General features: G+C 44.2%; 1 pseudogene; it reads right to left on the reverse strand.

Moving 5' to 3' along the window:
* LOC147690153 (uncharacterized) overlaps window positions 1–13532 on the reverse strand; it is a 54483-nt pseudogene extending 40951 nt beyond the window's left edge.
* Window positions 13533–24232: the final 10700 nt, after the last annotated feature.

Genomic DNA, 24232 nt, shown 5'->3' on the forward strand with positions numbered 1-24232 from the left:
GCGAAGACGGGACAGAAGCATTCTGTTGTATGGGCTGGGGTCCACTTTTAAATACATTTGCATGTCTTCGTTGGGGGTGACTTCTTGAAAGTTTAAGATGGTTTGTTTATTCTTTTCATCCATCTCAAATTTTCCAGATGGGTGATCAGTGTTTTTTTTAGAACTGATCTAGATACGCCCTCCAGGGTTCTAGGTTTTACATAATAATCTGGGAGGCCTATCTCACTAAGTACAGATCTTACGTACGACAACCATCGGAAATTTGCAACCCCATCTAGGCCCAGGCAATCCTCCAAGAGGTCCCTGTTAAAACTGGCTTCCCTTGTTGTCCATACCTTGTGCCATAAGAGAATTGGGGCCATCTAAATTATGTCTCTCAAATGCTTTACTCCAGTCTCTATGTGCGTCATAAATGAAGATGAGGTTTTTGATACACCTAGAAGGTAACTAATGAATTGATTCTCGCAACCCTGCAAAGAATGATCCTTCTCGATGCCCCAAAGTCCCGCCCCGTAGGTGGCTGTGGACACACACTTCGCCTGGTATATTTGTACCAGTTCTTTGATGGGTTTACCACCCACTCTGTTAGTAAAAGCGCGTAGAGCGCCTATGGTGTGAATGAAGGCCAGTTTCCTTGCTTCGATCGCCTGCTTCCAGCGGCATCTCCTGTCAAACAGTATGCCCAAGTAGCAGAACTTATCTACAGTGGCTATATTCTGTTTGTCCAGGGACACGTTACATGGCGCCCTCCTGCGCTTGTTGGTGCATGGCATGGTGTAAGTCTTCAAAATGTTCACTTTCAGCCCTCTATCTTGCATAAAACCTGCAAATTTAGTCACCGCCCTCTGCAGTCCCACTTGGGTCTGGGACATTATCGCCGCGTCATCGGCATACAAGAGGATTGGCACCGGTGAACCTTTCACGGTAGGGTAATCATTTTGATAGAGAGAGAGGTATTGGCTCACTGAATTTATATAGTAAGTAAATAGCCTGGGGGCCAGGATACACCCTTGTCTAACCCCTCTAGACAGTGTAAATTTGTCGGTACATTCGCCCTGCTTGCCATATCTCACTCTTGCCCCACAGTTATGATACAGCTCTCTAATGAAGGTAATTAAGCGTGCGTCAATGCCCATCTCGGCCAGTGTTGACCATAAAAGAGTATGGTCCACGCAATCAAAAGCAGAACTTAAATCAACAAAAGTTATAAAAAGTGACCCATCTCTAGCCTGCGTGTATTTTGCACATAAAAGGGCCAGGTTTAAACACTGCTCAGCAGTCCCTATGCCCTTCCTGAATCCATATTGGAAATGTGAGACTACGTTGTGCTCTTCCTCCCACTCCTAGTCTCTTTAAAATAATCCTCCCTGCTAATTTCATGAAACCATCCAATAGGGATATTGGCCTATAGCAGGTCGGGTCGTCGCGCCTGCCCTTTTTGAAAATGGGGACCACTATTGCATCCGACCAAGTTTCTATAAACCCCTTTTGGTTGCCCTTATTCAGCACATTTGTGAGCAGAGGGGCCCAGAAGTCTGGTTCGGCTTTGTACACATCTACCGGGGTACAGTCTGGCCCTGGTGCTTTGCCTGATGCACTGTCCCTGATTGCATCCTGCATTTCCCCTACTGTAAAAGTTACATCAATCGGGAATGAGCAGGCTGGGGGATAGGTATCCCTCCTACTATCTGTGGTTTGTGGGATAATAGCGTCAACTGGCTTTGTGTCCATGTATAATTGCCTAAAATGTGTAAGCCATCTGTCACCTGTTATTGCCAAATCTATTTTATTACCACTATGATTCGGTTGGTACAAGGATTTGACCAGTCTCCAAAACTTGGTGGTATTTTTCTGGGAGGATGCTTCTCTTAGTGTGGCCCAGGCTTGGTTTTTTAAAGCCAGGGTTCTTTCTTTTAATGCACGTTTATATGCTTGCCTAGCGGTACGAATTGTGTGGGGGTCCCTTGGTTTGAGGGCCAAAGCTTTTTTAAGGGCTTTTAGAGCTTTCGTACACTTCCCATCAAACCACCCTTCTCTAGGTGTGTAGTTATTATTCGCTGCCCAGGTCAACAAGTTTTTTATCCGCTGTTGTATATTGGCAAAAGCAGACATAACAAGAGAGGGGTCCGCATGTTCCTCCAGGCAGAGATTAACATCATTTCCGGAGTCGGAGAGTAGCTTTTCCAGAAACACACCGGGGGTAATCTTCTCTCATTTCACCACTCTCTAGTCCTTTCCTTCATCTTGCTGACTGCTTTGCTGAGTATTCTCTCGCTGTACCCTCTAGCTTTGAATCTGGCAAGTGCTTCAGTGGTACATGTATTTAATTCCTCTTCATTACTGCAGATCCTTTTCAAGCGGAGCAATTCCCCATAGGGTATATAATCAATGACATGGCATGGGTGAGCACTGCTCGCATGGAGGGTGGAAGCACCCGCTGTGCTTTTTCTATGTAGGGTGGTAGTTATTTTGTTACCCTTCAAAAAGACCTTCACATCCAAAAAGTCTACAGTTTGTTTGCCAATGTTACATGTAAACTTCAAATTCTCTTGATTGGTGTTGAGGCTTATAACGAAATTTCTAGTACTGTCTTCATCCCCCCTCCAGATTAAAAACACATTGTCAATATAACGAACCCACAGTGCCACATGCTCCGAAAATGTCTTGTGGTGTTCCCCCAAGAGGACCCACTTCTCCCACCAGCCAACGTGCAAGCATGCATAGCTGGGGGAAAAGCAGGCCCACTTGGCAACACCCCTCTTTTGTAAATAGACATCCTTCCCAAAGACAAAATAGTTATGATATAAACTCCATGTCACAAAATTCATCAACATCTTATTATGGTTATAACATTTTAAAGGTCTAGTGCTCAGAAAATATTCTAATGCCTTCAGACCCGTGGGATGTTCAATGCTCGTATATTGAACTTCAATGTCTAAAGTTATAAACAAGGAGTTCTCTGTCCATGGAATATCTTTCATTTTCTTTAAAAAAAATCTCCTGTGTCTTTTATAAAGGTAGGTAGATTTGTCACCAGGTTTTGTGAAAAGTAATCTGTAAATTGTGCCAAATGTTCTGCTATGCTTTTGATGGCAGATATAATTGGTCTTCCTGGGACCGGTAAAGCTCCCTTGTGCACCTTTGGTATTAGATAAAACCTGGGCATAACCGGTTGGTCAACATTCAGAAACTTGAACTCTTGGATAGATATTAGGCCTTCCCTTCTGTATTTATGAAGCAGTTTTTCAACATGTCCCTAGCATTGTCATATTCTTTGAGACATGTTTTCAGATAACACGAAGGGTCTGAAAGTTGCCTGTTGGCCTCGGCGATGCATTGTTCCTGAGGCCAAATAACAATGTTGCCTCCCTTATCAAAGCTGCAGACAATATTCTTATGGTCATTTTTGAGTTTTGTTACAAGTGCCCAATATTGTTTTTCTTTATCCATTTTGATTCTCTTACGATGTTTCACCTGGTGGTACTAATTCTTCAAATCAGATGTCACCACCTAATGGAAGGAGTCTATGGCATCCCTGGACATGGTCGCCATAAAACAAGACGCGGGTTTGAACGGACTCATACCCGCGCCTACTTGTTCAATTTCCGCTTCCACTAGTTTTTGCTGTGTGGACACAATTGGATCTGTCCTGGTATTCATGTTGCCCATTTGTTGCAAAGTCAGTAACGCTCTTACATTCCGGGCCTCAAGTGTTGAAGAGGATGGTTCTGTGTTTGTCACATCTGTGTTGTTCAGTCCATCTTTAATATTGAAGAATTAACGCAATTCAAGTTTGCGTATATAACGAAATACATTGATCCTGGTGGAGGTGTAGTTGAAGTCTGTAAGGGGACAGTATGTCAATCCTAGATCGGTGGTTGATTTTCCGCTATTGTTAAGGTTGTGGTAGATAGATTAACAATTGTGTTGTCTTTTATTTTTTGTTGCGCCAGTATTGTTTCTTTTTTTTGTTGTTTAAGTTTATGTTTTTTCCGGCGTTCTTTGCGTCGTCGGTTGATTCTGGCCCTTTTTGTTGCTGCGGCTGCCGTCGATTTAGTGGTCGCAGAGTTTGGAGGCGTGCACTCACTAAAAAATCTACCTCCTCACCCAAGTCTAGTACCATTTGAGGCCCCCTTATATATATATATGTTAAACACTAAACATACACTGTACATCCTGGCTCTTTGACAGGGACACAATGCTCAGATACCCCTAAGGGTGACAGTGTTGAGCTTTACAAATTCCATTCAATTCTGGGTGATATAATGCACACCTCTTTTAAAGAATGCCTCTCTCCTTCAGAAATCTTTCTATCTCCCTCGAATTCAGCTGAACCCCATTGTCTGTAAGTATGCACCTGGGACTCCCTTCTCTTGAAAAAATATCTGATGAGAATTTTCATTTCAGAAGACGTTTTGACATAGTTCAGTATTTTCACCTCCTACCCCCATGTCCACTAATACTAATAGATATTTTGAGGAATTGCTGCAGTCCAAGGGCCCAACTATATTCAATGCAATTTCATCCTAAACGTCTGTGGGACTATCACGACACGCCATGAGAGGAGTCTTGGAAGATGGAAGGATGACTCACTGCAACTCAGATAAGTAGTAAAAAGTATTTATTGTAAAGGTGTTCCCTGCTGCACGGACATGACTATCCCTCAGTCAGCCAATCTTCAACTGACATGTGTGGAACAATCTAATAGTCAGTGGAATGTGGAATATAGTATGAGAGGTGCTCTACATTCCTCACAAAGAAAGTAAACAACAAGGCATAGGTACAACACATTCCCTTCCCTTATTACAATGCAAACATTAGTAAAAATAAACAACCAACAAATGAAGTAAAAAATAACTAAGAACAGCTATAATATGACATTTTTGTGGGAAGACGAATAGCAAATAAAAGAGTAAAGCAAAAATATAACTATTAGCATATTCTAACATGAGTATAATCCTAGAGATCTTCAATCACAAAAATATAATCAATGAATACAAATATAATCAAGAAAATATTCAAGCACAAATATAATCTTTGATATATCCTGGAGGATGACGAGCTCTTCTAAGCCTTGACTCCCTTCCTTCAAACTCATGACTTTCAAAGTCAGTGGGAGCATCTCCACTACCTTGAATGCTTCCACGTGCACTCAATCTCCCTTGTGTAGTATGAACTAAATCGTCATCTGAAATCAGCAGAAAGGTATTATTGAGAGACAGACCACAGTGTTTTGCAACAGCATCACCAACACTCCCTTTCTGATACAATGCTACACGCCTGTAATTCCACCTGTCACCATTCTCCAGTACCACAGCATGGGGTAATGTACGTGCAACTTTAAAAGGCCCCTTAAATTTGGACAAGCCACCCCCACTTCTGCCACTACGTAGTATCACCCAGTCGCCGGAGCAAATGCGTTTACAGCCAATTCGTTTAGAGGAATTATCTTCTCCTACTGACCGTGAGAAATTGCTTCTACGTACCACTTCCCTTATCCATGCAGGAACTAGCTTGGTATTAGGCAGCCTCCCAAGCATCATTTCAAAAGGTGTCCTTCCAGCCACTCCATGTTCACTTGAGGGTTATACCCAAAACATTTCAGAAACCATACAACCCACATCACATATACAAGTCAAGACCATTTGAATGTAACCTTTTACCAGGTGGTTCGCTCTTTCAACCATACAGTTTCCCTGGGGATTGTAAAGAGACGTACAGTTATGCTGAGCACCAGAAACATCAAGGAATTCCTGCATTTCTGGCAAGGTCAGTTGCGTGCCATTGTCATTAATGACCACTGAATGTAAACCCCCTTGACACCAAATCTCCCTCAAGATATTCACAGTTGCCTCCGTGGTAATTTCCTTCATAAATTTTACAGTCAATCACTTGGTATGCACGTCTACAACCACCATGGTGAACTTTAAGTCACTTTTCAACTCATTCATGGGACCAATAAGTTCCCATTACCGCTTGTACTCCCATTCTCAAACGTTTTTTGCTCTCCTGAGAGACATAGCATTTCTCCACCCATGTTTCCACATCCACGTCTATCCCAGGACACCACCAATTCACTTGCAACCTTTTTTTCATTCTTGTTTGATGTCCCTCAATTGCTAATCTAATGAGTTTGTTCCTTTAACTTTGAGGGGGAATAAGCAGTTCCCCTCTCATCGCTAGGACATCACCACTTAAAGATAACTCATCCATTTTTTTTAAAATGTCTAACTCACAGAGATATAGTGCTTTCTCTCCTACTACCTGGCAGCACCAAGCGTTTGACATCCTGCATGGTAACGTAAGACTCCATTTCTTTAATCCACTCCCCCTCGGTGGTAGCATGTGCTCCAACCACACTTAACACATCTTGAACAGAAGCTACAGCTCCTTCACTCTCTTTAACCAAAACGAACACCTTATCAACCTTCTCCCAACCAAGAGATAATCTCGACAAACAATCAGCTTGAATGTTTCTTCATCCTTGTATATGTGCAACTTTATAACAGTATTCTTGCAGACGAGAAGCCCACTTGGCTGACCTTGCTGAGCAGCTGCTAGTTTCACCTGGCAATAATATTTGGCCTAATGGTTTGTGATCAGATTTCAACCTAAATTTAAAACCCCACAAGTAGGTTCTAAAGTACTCACAACCCCCAGCTGCCGCCAGGGTCTCTGGTTCGATGACTGAATAATTATTTTCGGAATCAGTCAATGTCCTAGATGCGAATGCCACAGTCTTTTCATGTCCATTATGAACCTGAGCAAAGACTGCCCAAGGCCTGAGGCCTCAAGAGTGAGGGCAGATTCTAATTTGGTGTTAAAAGGGGTAAGATTACCAGCCTCACAAATATCTATTTTGATATTATCAAAACACTGTTGTTGCTGCTCAACCCACACAAATGTAGCACCTTTCCCTAAAAGCAACCTGAGAATTTCTGTTTTTTTCAAAAAATCGGTGCACAAATTTGGTTAATATTCAATGAGGTCTAAAAAGGACCTTAATTTGTTCTCATCGCAGGGTACAGGAACCAACCTGATGGCATCCAAGAGATTCTCTTTAGGCCTCACACCCTCAGAAGATATTTCAAAACCCAAGTATTCCACTATGTCAACCAATAATTTACATTTTTCAGGGCTAAGTGTTAACCCTGCTTCCTTTATCTTGTGAAGAGCTTGCCTAAGGGTTTGGTTATGTTGATTGATTGTGTTTCCAGATACAAGAATTACATCTTGGAAATACACAATGTTGTTGATGTCTTTAAACAATTCGCTCACCATACGCTGAAAAACACTTGTGGCTGAACAAGGTCCAAACCGCATCCTTGTACATTGAAAGCTACCATCCATAGTGATGAACGCCGTAAGTGGCTTGGACTGATCATGAAGTTTGGTTTGATGGTGTGCATTTTTCAAGTCCAAGTTAGAGAAGTACTTTCCCCCACTCGAGGCTGATATCAGCTCATTGATATTGGGCAATGGATAAGTACCCACAACAACATTTTGATTGAGTGACCTTAAATCGATGCACAATCTGAGCCGACCATCAGATTTTCAGTGATAATTACAGGGGAAACCCACATGGAGCTCTCCTCGGGTTTAATAACTCCTAATGACACAATGAATGAATGAATGAATGAAACTGTTTTTTTGTAAAGCGCAACGTTCACTCCAAGGAGCATCGTGGCGCTAGATGACAGAGGGCTGAGGGGAAGAAAAGAGGAAGAGTACAGAAAAGAAAGAATGGTTAAGAGAAATCAGATGAGTGCTAGGATTTTCTGGTCAGGCGCGCTAAAGATCCAAGTTTTTAATAACTTTCTAAACATGGGCTCGCTGTTGGAGTGTCTTAGTTGGGTGGGCAGGAGATTCCAAGCTTTGGCTCCCAGTGTAGCCAGGGTTTTCCCCCCTCGTGTTTTCATTTTGAAATGGGGACTAATGAGGCAGTTCTGGTTGGAAGACCGCAGGGTTCGATTAGTTTTGTAGGGTCTAGGATGATTTCTCAGGTATAGTGTCCCAATTTCAATGGTGGCTTTATAGGTGATGGTTAGGATCTTAAACATGATCCTTTTAACGATTCGAAGTCAGTGGAGGGCTTTTAGTGCATCCGTCGAGGATGACCGTTTAGGGAGTCCCAGTACCAGCCTGGCAGCGGCGTTTTGGATCACTTGTAGTCGTTTTATCACCATCTTTTTTGTTCCCGCATATAATCCATTGCCATAATCAAGGCGGGACAGGATTAGGGCCACTGCAACAGTTTTCCTAGCATGCAGGGGAAGCAGATCAAAGAATTTCCTCAACATTCTTATTATTTGAAAACAAGTACCTGCAACTGTGAGTGCCTGTTTGTGAAAGGACAGTGACTGGTCAAATTTAAAACCTAGGTTTTTGGCTGTGTCAACTGTGGCGGGCGGTGGATCTGAGTTAATGGGCCACCATAGGGTTGGGTTAAAGTTGTTAGCTTTCCCGAACAGGATGATCTCTGTCTTGGAGCTGTTACACCTAAGCATTTCTTTTAGTGCTGCTATAACGACCAAAGGTATTCTGCGTAGTTTGTGTTGTACTGGTAGGGCGTCGGATTTCAATACTATCTTATGGACATACCCTTCAAGCATCATAATTTTTCTCTGAAGGCTTCTTTTGCCTCTTCTAAAATACCTTCCAAGGACAGATTCTCCACCACCATCATTTGGGTGGGTTCTCCAGGGTCTACAACAATGCATAGGTCGTACTGATGCATCCACCCTAAAATAGGGGTTCCATACACAGCTACGTACACCTTCCCCTGTATTGATCTTCCAGAAAATCCTAAAACAGTATCCATGTATCCTAATAGGTTTATGGTTTCTCCCTAATAGCCACCTGGACTGATATCTTTGGGGGACAAAATCACATCTGGACACAAATTGACAAACACTACCTTGGGAACGATGGTATACATGGACCCTGAGTCTACCATGAGTTGTACTAACTTTCCATTAACCATAGATTCTGCCATGGGTCTATACCTTCTGCCTGGACCATCCTCAACCTCTCCCACACTCAAGATCCTATCTTCGTGTGCTATCACACTACTATTCTCATCTACGGTGGCCACTCTAGGTTTGTACCCTTGTCTGCACACTACTGCAAAGTGTCCTTTGCGCCCACATTTCCTCCAAGATTTATCGATAGCCACACATCTGTGATAACCCGCAGAATGAAATGTGCTACCACATCTGTAGTCAGATCTGGTTGGTTGTCTAGGATTTTGGATTGCACCACCACATTTGAATAAAGCCGCAATATCAGAATCTTCTCTTACTAGAGTAGAAACAAGATCATAATTACTGCCATCCTTTTTACCCAATTCACGCATGCAATGCTGAGACTGTTCAAAAACGTTAGCAATGTCAAAGGCATCTCTTAATGGTGGATTTTTGGCAGTCCAAAGGCATTCTTAAGTTTTCTTACATTTACAATGAGCAATAAAATAATCACGGACCAGTTCAAACTTCATGGCCCCAAATTCACATTTTAACAATAGTTCCCTTAGTTTGGAAACAAGGTCATCAATCAACTGACCTTCCTCCTGTTAGTGAGTATAAAATGTGCAGCGATTCATAACAAGGTTAATGTCTTTAGCAAATCTGCACTCCAGGTGTTTTTTTGTTCCTGCCTACATGTTTTTAATAGGGTCACCATTGGGTAGAGTAGTCAGTGGTAAGCATTTAAAAATGCGCTGACCTTCTTTACCTATATTGTTTAATAAGAGCGCTTTTTTTCTGGAAGCACTAAAACGAGCAACATCCATGGCTTCCAGGCAATTCTCAGACAGGGGTAGCAAATCATCCCATTCAATAGCAAATGGACCTGGAGAAGACATAAAAATTGGAGGAGACTCAATAGGCCCTTGTGATTGCATGTCAAACTAAAGGGAAAAAAATACAAAGCACTTTATCCTACACGGGACATTCAATGTGAGCGGTGGTCACCATCTTAAAATGACTACGTTCATCAACCTCCTTTCGTGTTAAGTATGATCCGTATATGATTACAAATAGCAGTATTGATAATTGTGCAAAATACTGTTCATATACATTGCACTACAGTATGAGATGGAAAAAAACCAAAATTGCGTATTTTGCAAAAATAGTCAGAAAGGTGGCTGAGACAAATTCGTATTCCTCGATACCTGATTTGTACCGCAATACTAAAGTGTTAATAATATTGCGCACTCAGAACAAAACCAACAGAAACATGTTCATGCCGTTTGTTTAAGTCAAACTGGGATAAAACATAATTGACACCTTTTAGTACTGATCTAAAGGTATCAGATGTGAAGGAGGTGGTTGCTTACATAATACAACCCAAGTGGCACAACATTGTCATCAGTTGATTGTTTCCTAGTGTAATACCAGGCCACATATCGACAATCAACTTTCATAGTATCCCTGAAATTGTAAATCATACAAAAGGCAAGAAAGGAGAAATGTTACATGCTCAATGCCACACCTCAAGACCCACATGTACCCAAGCCCAGAAGACAAAAGTAGGGGGTCTGTACCAAGACGTCGGTGCAACCACATCTCACCACAAGTGTCACCTTCCATAGTGTGGAAAAATCAGAAATTCAAATAGCTAGGAGTAGACTAAGAAATGACTAAAAGCAGATTGAGAAACAAATAGAACAAGCATTTGCAATGCAATTGGTCTCGTCTTTGGAACCTTATATATATTTAGCTATGCAGCACATTAGCCTGGGTGCTGAAACATCTACTGTTCTTTAAAATGGAGGGAAATTAAGCACCAATCTGTGTGATATGCCAGGTATGGGAAACCATGGAGAGAAATATTGCCTTTCAGCGGGAAATGGTATAGTCCAAAGCTCCGTTTTAATATAAAATCAGGACCTTCGGTGGTCATATCACTGGAAATACAAGATTTGAAAAAAATATTATTGTCTATGGGTGCTTGTTGAAGACAATTTCTAATGGACTGGAATATAGAGAACGCCAAAGTGATTCTGGTATTTTACTGACCTCTGCTGGTCGCTTACTATCAAGAAGTAAAAACAAGGCAGTTGCCAGAAAAAGAAATAAAAAGAAAGTCTCTCCGCAGATAGCAATTGTGGTAATTTACTGACCTCTGGTGGTCGTTTTCTATCAAGACAGTTAAATAGAGGCAGTTGAACAGAAAAAAAGACGCTAAGCGGAAGCAGACAAGTCCTATGCCTGATTTCCAGAGCCCACAAAGTACATACACATATAAGTATATAATAAGTATTTACTAAAGTATATACAAGAGATCTTGAATGATGAACCTATAAAACAAAAAGTCTTGAAGAAGCCTAACCTCTTAAATGTGGCAACACTGCTTCTGTGCTTTAGCCTCTAGGTTCCTTGGTCTCTAGGTCAATTATCTATCTGGAAAGAGTATGTGTTAGCTGTAAAACCCTGTTACCCGTTCTCTTGTCTGGGTTAATTATGTCAATCCCAAAGAAGCTTAAAAGATACCTGTGCTCAATGAAGTGGAGTGAGGTTTGATCCCCGATAGTTGCCCCACCAGGTCCTGGACCCTTGGCTGGCATCTGAGTGTACGCCTCCTGTTTCAAAACTGCAAGAACTGGACTCCTGGTGAAAATCCAGAGGTCTGAGGCTCCTTGAGACAGCTAATGACCACCCTCATCTTCCCCCATCCTGAAGATCCAACAGCGGCCCATGCTTCGCTTAAGCAATGACCGTCTATGTCTCCCACCAATGCAAAGCTCCAAAGGTGACCTGCTCATCACACCAACAACAATCTCTTTGCGGCTCCCGCCAATGCGAAGTTCCAGTGGTGACCTGCTCCATGTGCCAACAATGATCTCCTTGCGGCTCCTGCCAACGTGAAGCTCTGGCTGTGGCACTTTGCATGGATGTGGATTGTGTGGAAAGGTAAACTCTTCAATCGGATGAACTTCGTCCGTGTATCCAACCAGTGCTCCATTGCAGTTGGCGTGAAATTTGACCTTGTCCAGCACAACCAGATTACTGAAAATGGCGATTTGTGCATTGTGCCACTATTTTCATCTGAAACTTTAAAAATTAATTTTTTACTACTCCTAAACTGAGAAAAATCCTAACTTTAAGACTTTCGGTATTCACAGAAGGTATTTAGGAGTCCTAACTTTACAACTCCTAAACTGAAAAAAATCCTAACTTTAAGACTTTCGGTATTCACAGAAGTCATTAAGGAGTCCAAAAGTTAGGACTCCTAACTTCTGTGAATACCGAAATGAGTAAGTGCATTCTGTGAATAACAAAATGAGTAAGTGCCTTCTGTGAATACCAAAATGATAATAAGTTTAGGATTTTGTCTTAAGTTAGTTCTGTGAATCGGGCCCATAGTTCCCAAATGTTCATACCTGGTGCCCTTGTTGAAGTGAAAGCAGTTTCTGGAGTTTCCTATTATAGAGGTGTCTGGCATTTCCTGTCTCACTGTCCTGGTCCCTCTCTCTCTGGGGGTACAATAGGCTAATGTGAAGCCCTTTGTGTGTAAGCAGAGCCAGATCCTTCGAAGTGCAAGTGTGATAGGTACAGCTCTGACGGCCTATCAAGTCAGAGATGGCCCATCCTGTTAAAACCCAGACCCTCCTTTGTGATACTGTCTTGGAGGTATGCGCATAGATAAAATACCAACTACACCTAGCCATGTGACCCAGTCCAAGCTGTGGGCACTAAATAGTGCAGGAAAATGGTGGCCAGCATGTTGCTTCCAGGGCCGGCAGAAGGAGAGAGACACTGGACCCAATTAGGTGGCCAGACAAGAATGGCAGAACAAGACCACCCAAGGGGCACTGCAGCAGATGGGGCAAATATAGTCAGGGCATGGCAACACGGAGGATGAGGGGACTGGGGTAGTCAAGCAGAGCAGAGTAGGCCAGCCGTTTACTCCTCAGCCTCCAAAGCAGTCCAGGCAAAACCTCCAGTCCAACCAGGGACAGCGACAGCCCCAGGCCCCGGGGTATTCAGCGATCCACGCCGTAAGTGCAGCCTCAATCAGTCTACTGGCCTCAGGCCCCAAGGCTCCGGGTCGAAAGCGCTCTAAGGGCAAGAGGTTAGGCCCCAGTTACACTTTCACGTTCTGTAGGGTGGGCCTCCCAGAGCTGCAAGCCTGCACCCATAAGGAAGGAGGAGGAAGGAAGTCCCCACACCAAGCAGGATGCAAAGTGCAGGGAGCAACAAGAATGCAGGCTGTGCCACCAAAGCAGTGGGTCAGCATCCCCCTTGAACATTGTGGCTGGATCCTACAAGGTCAATCAGCAGGGCAACAGTAGGCCGCAGGCGTCTCTTGTTGTGTGTGTGAGCAGCACAGGCACCACACTACCAAAGCAGCCACCAAGGGAAGCCAAGAACGCTGTGCAGCAAGGGAGAGGAGTGGGCCTACCAAGGGGCGAAGCACCACCCAGGTTGGCTCACCTCTCGCAAGAGCCATTGTGGAGGTTGTGCCCAGCAGGATCCACTGGCCTCATGATCCCGGTCCCCATACAGGCCACCGATAACTTCAAACTCCATGCTTAGCGATGAGGCACATGGCAGAAGGGCAGATGCCCTCTGGAAGGGAGCCATAGGCTCTCCGGTGGGCTCCGGCTGCCAGGAACTCTGGAGTCAGATGACTATCATTGTCGGTGGCCAAGCTCTGTCCATGTGGCACACATTTCTGTTCTACTCTGTATGCTGGCACATAATGTGTTCATAATATAGTCTTAGATGCTAGGGAAACTACATAGTTCACACAATTCACAGTGAATCGCTCTTAGCGACGCACCTGACCATACTCTTCACCCCCCAACCCCAAATGCTAACTTTTCATTCTAAATGTCTTTCAGAGAACATTTATATTCAACTCATTCTCTTCTAGACGCTAAGCCCACTGATGACAAAGATTTCCAAAGATATTCAGGATGCTCCAACCTTTCCTATCTTAAGTCTGCATTACAAATCACCCAGAAATCAAATTGTTCTTGAGCCTATCTAGAGTGTCATTCATAAATGGCTGCATGTAGGCAATAACATTCCATACCATGCAAAATGAACACCATTTATCTTGGCAATTGATACATACATGAACACTAAGGCCAATGTCATCCGTGCACACAACATCAATACCCTCTCATATGCTTGCAACATGCAACTCATACTCTCTCGGACAAGACCCCCAACACTAGGAACAAGTCCTTTGACTCATGACCAAAGTCACCAACTGAATGAAGTCCAAATGTCTCAGCCTCAACACCAACAAGATAGAGGTAGTGATCTTTGGTTTTCACCTGATGACCAGCTGACAATGGAACCAAAACCGCCCTCAGCACCCATTCCAGAAACCTAGGGATCATCATTGCCAAAAAGCTGGACATGACTGCACAAGTCCACGTTGTCACATTATCATGCTTCCACACCCTGAAGATGCTAAGGAAGAAGTTCACATGGCTCTCGAGCATCACCAGAAAAAACGGCACTCACACTCTTGTCACCAGCGAGCTGGACTACGGTAACACCCTCTACTCTGTCATCACCAACAACTCACTAGAAGCCTGCAAACCATCCAGAATGCGACAGCCAGACTCCTTGTTGACCTTTAACGGGGGACATACATCACATCACACCACACCTTAGGGAGCTCCACTGGTTCCCTATTCACAAACAAACACAGTTCAAACTCTTCACACATATATTCAAGTAACCACAAAACACAAATCCCACCTATTTGAACTGATGCATCTCCTCCCACCAACCAGATTGGTATCCACACACACATCCCACACCTACACAGAAACAGACCTGGAGGCCCGGCCTTCTGAGGCATTGCTCCTAAAGAGTGGATCAACCTCTCATGGCAAATCAGAGCCTCATCCTTGCTTCTTGGCTTCTGCAAGAAGCAGAAGACTTGGCTTTGCAACTAGCCTCCCCAGACCCCACACCCTACCTTAGGCGAGACTGGGCACTCACAATTCCTCAGCGTCAGGAAACCCTTGTGGTGATTGTGTGTTTCCCTGGGTCAAAAACATCCAAGCTACCTGCGCGGAACTGGGGCTCCCTGATTTGTGGACTGAGCCGGCAAATATAGCACCAAGCATCTCCAAGAGGTCCCTGGCGAATTTGTATCATGAACACAAAAGGGCAAGGGCCCAAGCTACCCAGACAGAGGGGTCCCTATCATTTGTGTTCCTGCAAAGTAAGGATCTCTATAGATTTGAGAAGGCATTGGACCCTATATATCCCACACTTGCTAGGAAGTTGTTCCTCCAATGGAGATACGGTACATTGCCCTTTCGGTCCTTTACAAGTTCCTGGTCATTGGCCCCCACCACAAAGCACTGTCCTGTCTGTGCTGACAAAGAGGAAAATGACTTGCACGTGATCTTCTTCTGCCCAGCCTACAAGGCAGCTAGAAAATACTGGCTCCTCCCCTTGATAAAGAATTTGGGTGGCAGGGAATATGCACCAATGTATAGGATTTTAAAATCCGATGTTTCCGGCCCAACTGTTTTTGCACTTTCCAAATTCTTTACTAATGTTTGGTACACGCGTAATCGCTTTTTAAAAAAGTGCTGGGTAGGACCTAGAAATGCTGCTGTTTTTTAAGATGTCTTTATGTCTGTTCTTTTAACATATGTACTTAATGTTTTATCTGTTTATGACAGAGTTACTTGTGATTTTATTTGTACTGTGTATCTTTTATGACCGAATGGTCGAAATAAAGATTGAAAATGAAATGATTGTGTGTTTTACAAATTCACATATCATAAACAAAACGTAATGGGCAGGAGAATAACATCAAATACCCTGTGTGGCCTAATAACTTCAAAGGAAGCAATGTCACAATCATTTGATCCCAATGACAGGCCATCTTTGGCTTTAACTAGGTCTTAGCGCCTTAAATTGTGGGCCATGTGTGATATCTGTTCTGGTAGCGTTGGGGACGCAATTAAAAAACAATTTGATACAGTTTGCATCCTCCTAATTTCCCCACGTTAAATTTCGGCAGGGTTGACCTGTGGATAAAAACGTTCGATGAATATATACACATGCGGATATTGGTGCGGAAAGCAACAAAATCTGCACGTCATGTCTCACTTTTAGGACAAATTCGTAATTCATCCTATTTATAGCACCGTGTGAATCCCGACCCTGTCAGATTTCAACTGGTGCGATGCTTAGCACTAAACCCTCAAGGGCACAAGTAATCGAAGCGTATGGGTACGTATTTTATATTTGGGTTTTGCTTTATGTGTTCTGCATTTTGCCCTTTGTGAGTTCGAAGAGCAGAAAAATGACGTAATATTGACTGGTAGATACATGTATGTTTAATTTCAGGTATGGATACGTTGAAAAAAATACATGCAAATGAACGTAATCTGACTTGGATACAATATCTTAAATGGTGGGCGACTGACTGCAGTTTCAGCTTTATGGATCAGCCAGTTTGCGGAAAGGGAATCTGAAATGCCAGCCACTGTTTTGGCTGAAGGCTGCCCAATTCATCCCAGCCTGCTCAGAGGTGATGTACTGTAATGGGAAAATAAAATGACAGACAAGACAGCAGATCAAACACGACACTTCAAAGCAAGGGGAAAAATGAAGAATTAAGCGACCCAGCATTACAATCCCACAATGCAGCAAAACAAAGCATCTAACTGTGTACGCCTGGTCACTACCACCGCCCAGAGACCGGCAGCGTGTGTCTGAGATCTTCCCCCAAACCACCGGGGAGCGGTCTCCAGCGACTACATGACCAGTTATTGCACTATCCGTGCTTAGGCACTCCGAGGGGCTAATTAGTGCTTTTAGTATGCAAATCAGAGCCTGAGCAGATTACATCTAGAAAAAAAACAGCTGGTGAATATATTATTTTAATTATCATGCCAGAGAAATATGACTGTGGTGTAGGATGATGACAGAGCAGGCCATCCGCATAAACACTTACCTGCCTGAAATCACGCAGCACAGGGAGCTGCATCTGATTATCAGTTATTAGAGGCAAGCAATCACTGTCTTTTTCACAACTGCAGTCGCTTAGCAAAGGCGCATACCCCGAGGTCTACGTGCTGACACCATGCTCCCGGAGCTGGCTCGCTTAGAGGAGTCTAAGGCGTCTGCACGTGCTGCGACTATAATACTAATTTGCTGAATATATAGCACCACCCAATTGAAAAGTACTTAGGGGCAGATTTATGAAGGGCTTGCGCCACGTTTACGCCGCCGTTGCGTGACGCAATGGCGCGGAAACGTGGCGCATCCCTGCGCCCTATTTACAACGTGACGCATCTAGGAGATGCGTCACGTTGTACAGCACTGTGCCATGAGGAGGCGTTCCTGCGCAGAGGGGGGCGTTCCTGCGCAGGAACGCCTCCTGAAAGTGGCTGAGTGAAATCTATGAGATTTCACTCAGTCACTTTCAGGGCAATGCTGCGTCAAAACCCTGCGCCTGCTTGAAGCAGGCGTAAGGCTTGAGGCAGCATTGAAAGAATAGGCCCCCCCAGAGCATTGCTGGAGCTGCGTCGCGCTTGCGACGCAACTCCAGCAATGCGTCACTTTTACGGCACAGATGCGTGACGCATCTGTGCCGTTTTTGCCCCATGGTGCGCCGCATCATAAATGCGGCGCACCATGGGTGGCGTAGCTGTGGCGCACTGTGGCGCATGTTAACTGGCGCATCCCTCGGGATGCGCCAGTTAACATAAATCTGCCCCTTAATTTATCGACTTCAGCAAGAACAAGCCGACCGCATTTTTGGCTTTGCCTATCCTTTTTTATTTTTGATATAGTTAGTGCAAAACCTTACTGTTGGGGAAGCAGTGAGGCCTGCAATTTAACAAAATACCAATGGCAACAGGCCAAAATATTTTTGGGTTTAAAAAAAGCACAAATTCATTTAGTAGTCCATGACGCCGAAGAGGATTACTATGTGTGTGGATGTCCTCCTTGTGAAAGTTATGCCTGGCTGATCAGCCCTGTTTAGGGTGAAATCATCGGTTCTGGGTGGCTTGTGTTTCAGGGAGGGCTCTGCAGCGGAACTGGGTGGGCCTCATGATGAAGCATGCCACCAAGGGGTAACCCTGGTGGGTGAGTATTTTTTTCTCTTCAAGTGGAGAGTTATTCCCCCTTTTCCTCAAGGCTGGGTTCCCATTTTTGACATACAAAGGGGCATATTACCAAGGGCCTTATCGCCACTTTAGCGGAAATTTTTCCCACTAAAGCGGCGATAATTTTATCGCCCTATTACCTAGCTGTCGCTAACACCAGTTAGCGACACCTAATAGGAGATAGCGATCATCTTGCGGCCCACTTTGCATGTCAGCGATAATTATCGCTAATGACATGCAAAGTGGGCGTGCCAAGATGTTAGCAACTGGAAACAGTCGCTAGCATTGCTATCTCCTATTACCTACTTTTGGAAATATTCGCGCTAAGCGCGAATATCTCCAAAAGCTAACACCTGCCCAGAGCAGTTCTTAGCCATGTTATCCAATGGTAGGTGGATAACATGGCTAAGAGCATTAGCTCGGTAATGCATGAATATCGCTGACTTTTCAGAGATATTCATGCATTTCGGCCGATTTTTATCGCTTTTGAGATAAACCTTGATAATAGCAAGGTTTATCTGCGATAAAAATCGGCGGAGCTCGGCGATATTTATTTTGCCGCTAAGCCAACATAGCGATAATTATCCCTAGTTGTTGGTAATATGCCCCATAATTTCTTATCGCTAATGTGACCTTGAATGAGGAGACGCAATGTAAATCTTAGCCTTTGTTTGTCGTGAGTCCTGGATGCTGAAGCATAGACACTAGTCTTATTTTGTCAAATATTCGTAATTTTTCCTCTCTTGTGTGATGAAACAACTCTTTAACTATGCTAAATCCCTGTGATCCTTAACCAAACCATTAACCCAATTGAGAAAGAAATAAAGCAAATTAAAGGTAATTATGAATATAAGTAGCTTTGTACTAAACACCCCAAATATTCACTTCCATGTGCACATATATATATTCAGAGCTTCGCCCATTCATTAAAGCCAGATGAAACAATCCAAATTGTGGCTTAACCTGTGAGTATTGGGCATAGAGCATGGCCTGTGCCCTGCTGTGTGGTCAGCACACACAGGATATAGGGGCACATGCATCAAAGGAAAAACTGGTTGCACACGGGCAGATTCTCAGAATCTGCCCCTTAGCGACCGGTATTTTTGCATTTGGGCTGCATCATCCCAAATGCAAAAATCGCAATTTGCGATTGCATTTAAGGAATCGCAAATTGCGATGCCTTGAATGCAATGCAAGATGGCATTTAAAATAGCGATTTTGCCCTTGGGGCATGTGTGTGCCCAACATGAGTGCCTATATAAATTTTAGGGGTGCAACTGGGTGTCCTTTTGACACCCTTGAAATTGCGTGCACAATTTGCGAGTACCTAATGGGTACTCGCAAATTGTGCATGCAATTCCCATTCATTCCTATGGGCCTGTAGACCCATAGGACTTCAATCCTATGGGCCTATAGCCTATAGGAATGAATGGGAAGCCATTCCTTAATTGTGACTCATAATTTGCAAGACGTAGTTAAGGAATTTGTAGGAATCACTATTTTTTTAGCGATTCCTACATGCATATGCCTTTGCGATTCCTTATTAGCGAATCCTTATTCTTCGCTAATAAGGAATCACAAATGGTATTTTTGATGCATGTGCCAGCTAGTCTTTCCCCACATTCTCTGGCAGTATCTTCTCTGTAGACAGCAATAGGCGTGGCCTATCACTGTGTTCTATGCACACATCGCACACACACACAAACACTACTTTCTAGTGTACGTATATGCAGTATAACTGCATGGTTTGCAGTTTTGCCAAATATAGAGCACATCCAGACCCAGTTTCACAAATAAATCACAAACGCAATGCTGTGCTGGGTTGCGTGAATGGGAGAGAGCAGAGCAGCATCATATCTACATAGGAGTGGCAGTGTTCTGCTTTCTCTCTGGTGAATTTTCTGCTGCCATGCATCGATGTAGACACCCTTGCACCAAGGTTACATCTCGGTCAGCCTGAACTTGTACCTTTCACCAGGGCGCCTTCTGCTTTTAGGACCTATACTTAAATCTTTGAAATTGCATGTCTCCCCTGTTAAATTATTTATTGAAATTTACTCTATTTCTCTAGATTGGAGTGGGATTTGTCTTGGGTAATCTCTTTACTTTACTACTATTATTATTTATTTGTGCCACATAAATACTTTACATATTGCTTCTAAGTCAAGCCTGATTGCTTTTGTGCCAAGCTAACAGAGGTTTAAGGAAAGGATAAATTAGTGGCTTTTGTGGTTCACCTTGATAAGGATTGGGGCTTGAGAGGGGCCCACACCCCCCTCAACTAACAACCCAATCTCCCACGTTGGGTTTCAGTGGTGGGATTTAATACTTGTGTTTGAGAAAGCCAATCAGTGGTTTGGTGATACACTAAGATACCATTATAAATAATTTGATACCAGATTCAACCTCTCTCTAAATTATCCTTGATTAGCCTATTTTGTTTTTTTAATGAAATTCACTTTCATTCTATCTGACTCTGTGTATCAGTGATTTTGTCTGCTGCAAGCATGGAGTTTGAGCTCAATAATCTGGAGAGCTACACTGGGGCTGATCTTAAAGGATTCTGCAGAGAGAGGGCTACTACAACCAAGGGCTCCAAGATTTAGGAGCTTCAAGTGGCCCTCAGGGCCTGATGTTAGGCCCCCCAGTTATAGCGACAGAGGAGAAGGAGGAGGAGGTTGACGTTGAGGAGGAGCAGCAGGATGAGATGAAAGATGGAGATGACAAAGTCCTTTTTGTGGCCCCAGAAGAGAGAGGGACCTCTACCAGCTCGAGGGCCAGCAGCAGCATCTCAGCAAGCGCCCAGAGAAGCTGGTGGTAAATAAATGTAAATGTACATGTATTTATATAGCGCATATCACCCACATCGCAGGCATCTAAGTGCTTGCTTAGGGAACCCGTCCTGGTATTCCCCTGTGAGATAACCCCGGCAGGGTATTCACAAGGTGAAAGCCAGGCATCCCGCCGCGAGGGGCCGTTGTGGAGATTAAGCAAGCTATTGCCCAGAGTCGCAGAGTGTGAACCCGTGAGTCGAGTAGGCACCAGAGCGAGAATTATCGAGTCCGTGGAATTATTGAGCCCAAGTCCCGTCGAGGCAGGGAATTGAACCCTGGTCCAGGGCCGATCGCAGCTTCCGGGTCTGCCGCCTCTAACCCCTGAGCCACACTTCTCCACAGTAGAGAGAGAGTTCAAGCTGAAGATGGCCAAACTTAAGATAGAGGAGGGCAGAGGGCAGCCGCGGAAAGAAATGCTGAAGCAGAGAAGGCCTTGGCAAGGGAGAAGGCAGAAGCCAACAGAGCATTAGAAGAAAAGAAACTGGTCTTGGATGAAAGAAACATTCTGCTTGCTCATAAAATGAGTGAACAAGTGCTGGACCTCAAAGCCAAGCTGGCCTCAGAGTCCAGCAGCAAGGGTGGTAGTGGTACTGCAGTGCCAAATGGAGACAGGACGGTCCACATTACCAAGGACCTGCTGCCTAGCTTTGATGTGGCAGATGATGTAGATAAAAGGTTTGAAGCCTATGGGGTTGCACTAGAGATACACAGATTCTTTAAGGAGGATTAGATTACCAGTCTCTGGAGCAGGGACGGTATCTCCTCAAGAATAGAGGAGAGTCGCCCCACCTGCTGTGAGCTCAGCAGGCAAACACAAATAAATAAAATGACATGCCAATGCCATTTTATTTATTGGAGCTAAATCCCTCAAATGTAGGATGACAGCACAGATCTACAGTCTTGAGACGGCCAGATCGACATGATCACTGTAGACCCAGCAATTCAAAGGCTGTGAAACAGCCTAGAGATTGCTGGAACAGGACCCCAGCTTTAAAACGAGTACTGGATGAGCCTGCTCCCACCAATTCTGGAGCTGCTTTCACAACTTGAGAGCAGCTCCAGGATTGGTTGGAGTTCCGTGCAAAAAGCAGGAAGGAAGTTCTTATTTTTCCTGTTCATGGACAGCAAAGAGAAGTTCAGCTTCGGTCGTGCTCCCACTCCGGATTTTGTGGTGAATTGTGCATGCCTTTGCACCCCACCATTTCTTATTTAAGCTAAATTCCACTACTCCGGATGCAGATTCCAAAAGAAGGGAGGGATGCACTGTTATCCCTCTGGGACAGGATGAAGTATCCACTCATGAAGGATACTCTTACCAGCAAATATGGTCTCTCACCTAAAAGGTATAGACAGACATTTAGGGAAAGCCAGAAGTTGCCCAGTCTGTCCTGGATAGATTATGTTGAATACTGTTGTAAGGCATTGGATGGTTGGATGAAGGGCAGTATTGAGATGGCTTACCAAGGGCTGGATAATGCATTTGCCAGGGAGCACATGTTGAGCAATTGTTTTCCAAAGCTGCACCAACACCTAGTGGATAGTATGCTCTCAAGGAATTTGCTAAGGAGGCAGGCTGCTGGCTCAGCACCAGGTTCCATAGGAAGGTATCCTGGGAGGGTATCATCCAAAGGGTGGACAGGGTCCCCAAAAAAGGAGGGTGAAGAAAAACTTTAAAATAAGTTCTCTATGACAAGAAGCACAGGCGGTTCATTCCCCAGTGTTCTGAGTGTTACAAGTATGAGCACATGAAGGGAGACGCCAAATGCCTCAAGCGTAAAGCAAACAACAATATCTCAACTGGTATAGTTAAGGAGGACGGTTAAGCATGCAAGTCGAAAACTTTACACAAAAGGACAAACCAGGAGACTCTTGGTAAATTTTTAGAATATGCATTCAGCATCATATATTTGAGGGCAAAAAATCAACATAAATAAACATACAGTTATGACAGCACTGTAAGCTAAAATGCGTTAACAACCCGAATTGAACTTGGTGCTTGAGTGTGAAAGTGACACAAAAAGTGGCGACACAAGTGACAATTGGTGGTCAGCGTGAGAGGAAGGCGCGAAATGTGAGCAGTTATATACAGTGAATGGGGTGGTTCCAGACATAAATGACCGATTTGGGAAAAGAGTTGGTAATGATTTTGTGAAACCACGGAGCCTGCGTCTTTAGTTACGCTGAAGGGTCGACGGCGTTTCGATCCAGTGACTGCGGATCATCATCAGGACTTGGTTGTCTAATTATCGCAGTGCTATGAGGGGTGCGGGGGCCCGCTTCAAGAATGGCATCGGGGGACGCGGTGCCGCAGCTTCAGGGAGGCCGGCGGTGTCCTTGGGTAGTTCGTGATGGATCGGGGCTTGTCCGGGCGGAGCATCGGCGGCTGGGAGGAATCCTTACTTGGTGGAAGAATTGAGAGGCAATCAATGGGGTACCGCCACGGTCGTGTGCGATGTGCCGGAGCTAGAATCACGGGGTGACTGCCACGTTCGTGTACCAGTTGAGATATTGTTGTTTGCTTTACGTTCCTACCCTAATCTCAACTCGGTTTATGGATTAGACTCCTGTTGTTTGAGACAAAAAAAATGCATCAAGAGGGCACAGTGATTGAGGAGAAGGAGGTCCTAGCATAAGTGAGAGAGAGCAGAAATGACCTTAGTATTCCTGGGTGATAAGGAGTTACACCTAGATTCATGAAAGTGCCATTCTGCGAATAGCAATTTGCGAGAAATAGCGAATCGCAATTTGAAATTCGCAGAATGGCATTCATGTCGAAATGTGATAGAAAAAAGCGAATCAAAATCGGCCGCAATTCCCGATTGCAATTTTGCCACAATCGCTTAAATTTCACAGAATCGGCATTTTTCCATGTAGAAATTGCGATCTAGCAGTTAGCGAAATCGCATTTTGCGATCTCGCTAACTGCGAAATCGCAAAAATGGGAAGTCGCATTTCGAGCCCATTGATGACATCACAACCAGGAAGTAGGCTTTTCCCACCCACAAACAGAACACTGAGCCAGACAGTGGAAGCAGCATTCTGAAGAGCTCCAAACCTCTGAATTTGCAGCACCCCAGCAGGACACAAATCCTCAACATGTCCCAGGAAGCAGCAGGGAGCAGTCGGCAAGGGAGGAAGAGAAAAATCAAGTTCTCTGAACAAGAACTAGAGTACTTGATTGAGGGGGTCTGCAAGGACCATGGACGCCTCTTCGGTAAAGACTCCCGGAGGGTGCCAGAGGCAGACAAGCACGCAAAAGTAAATTTGGTCGGGGTCAGCCAGCGGTCAATTGATG

This window comes from Lissotriton vulgaris, chromosome 9 (genome assembly GCF_964263255.1).
Source record: "Lissotriton vulgaris chromosome 9, aLisVul1.2, whole genome shotgun sequence".
NCBI lineage: Eukaryota > Metazoa > Chordata > Amphibia > Caudata > Salamandridae > Lissotriton > Lissotriton vulgaris.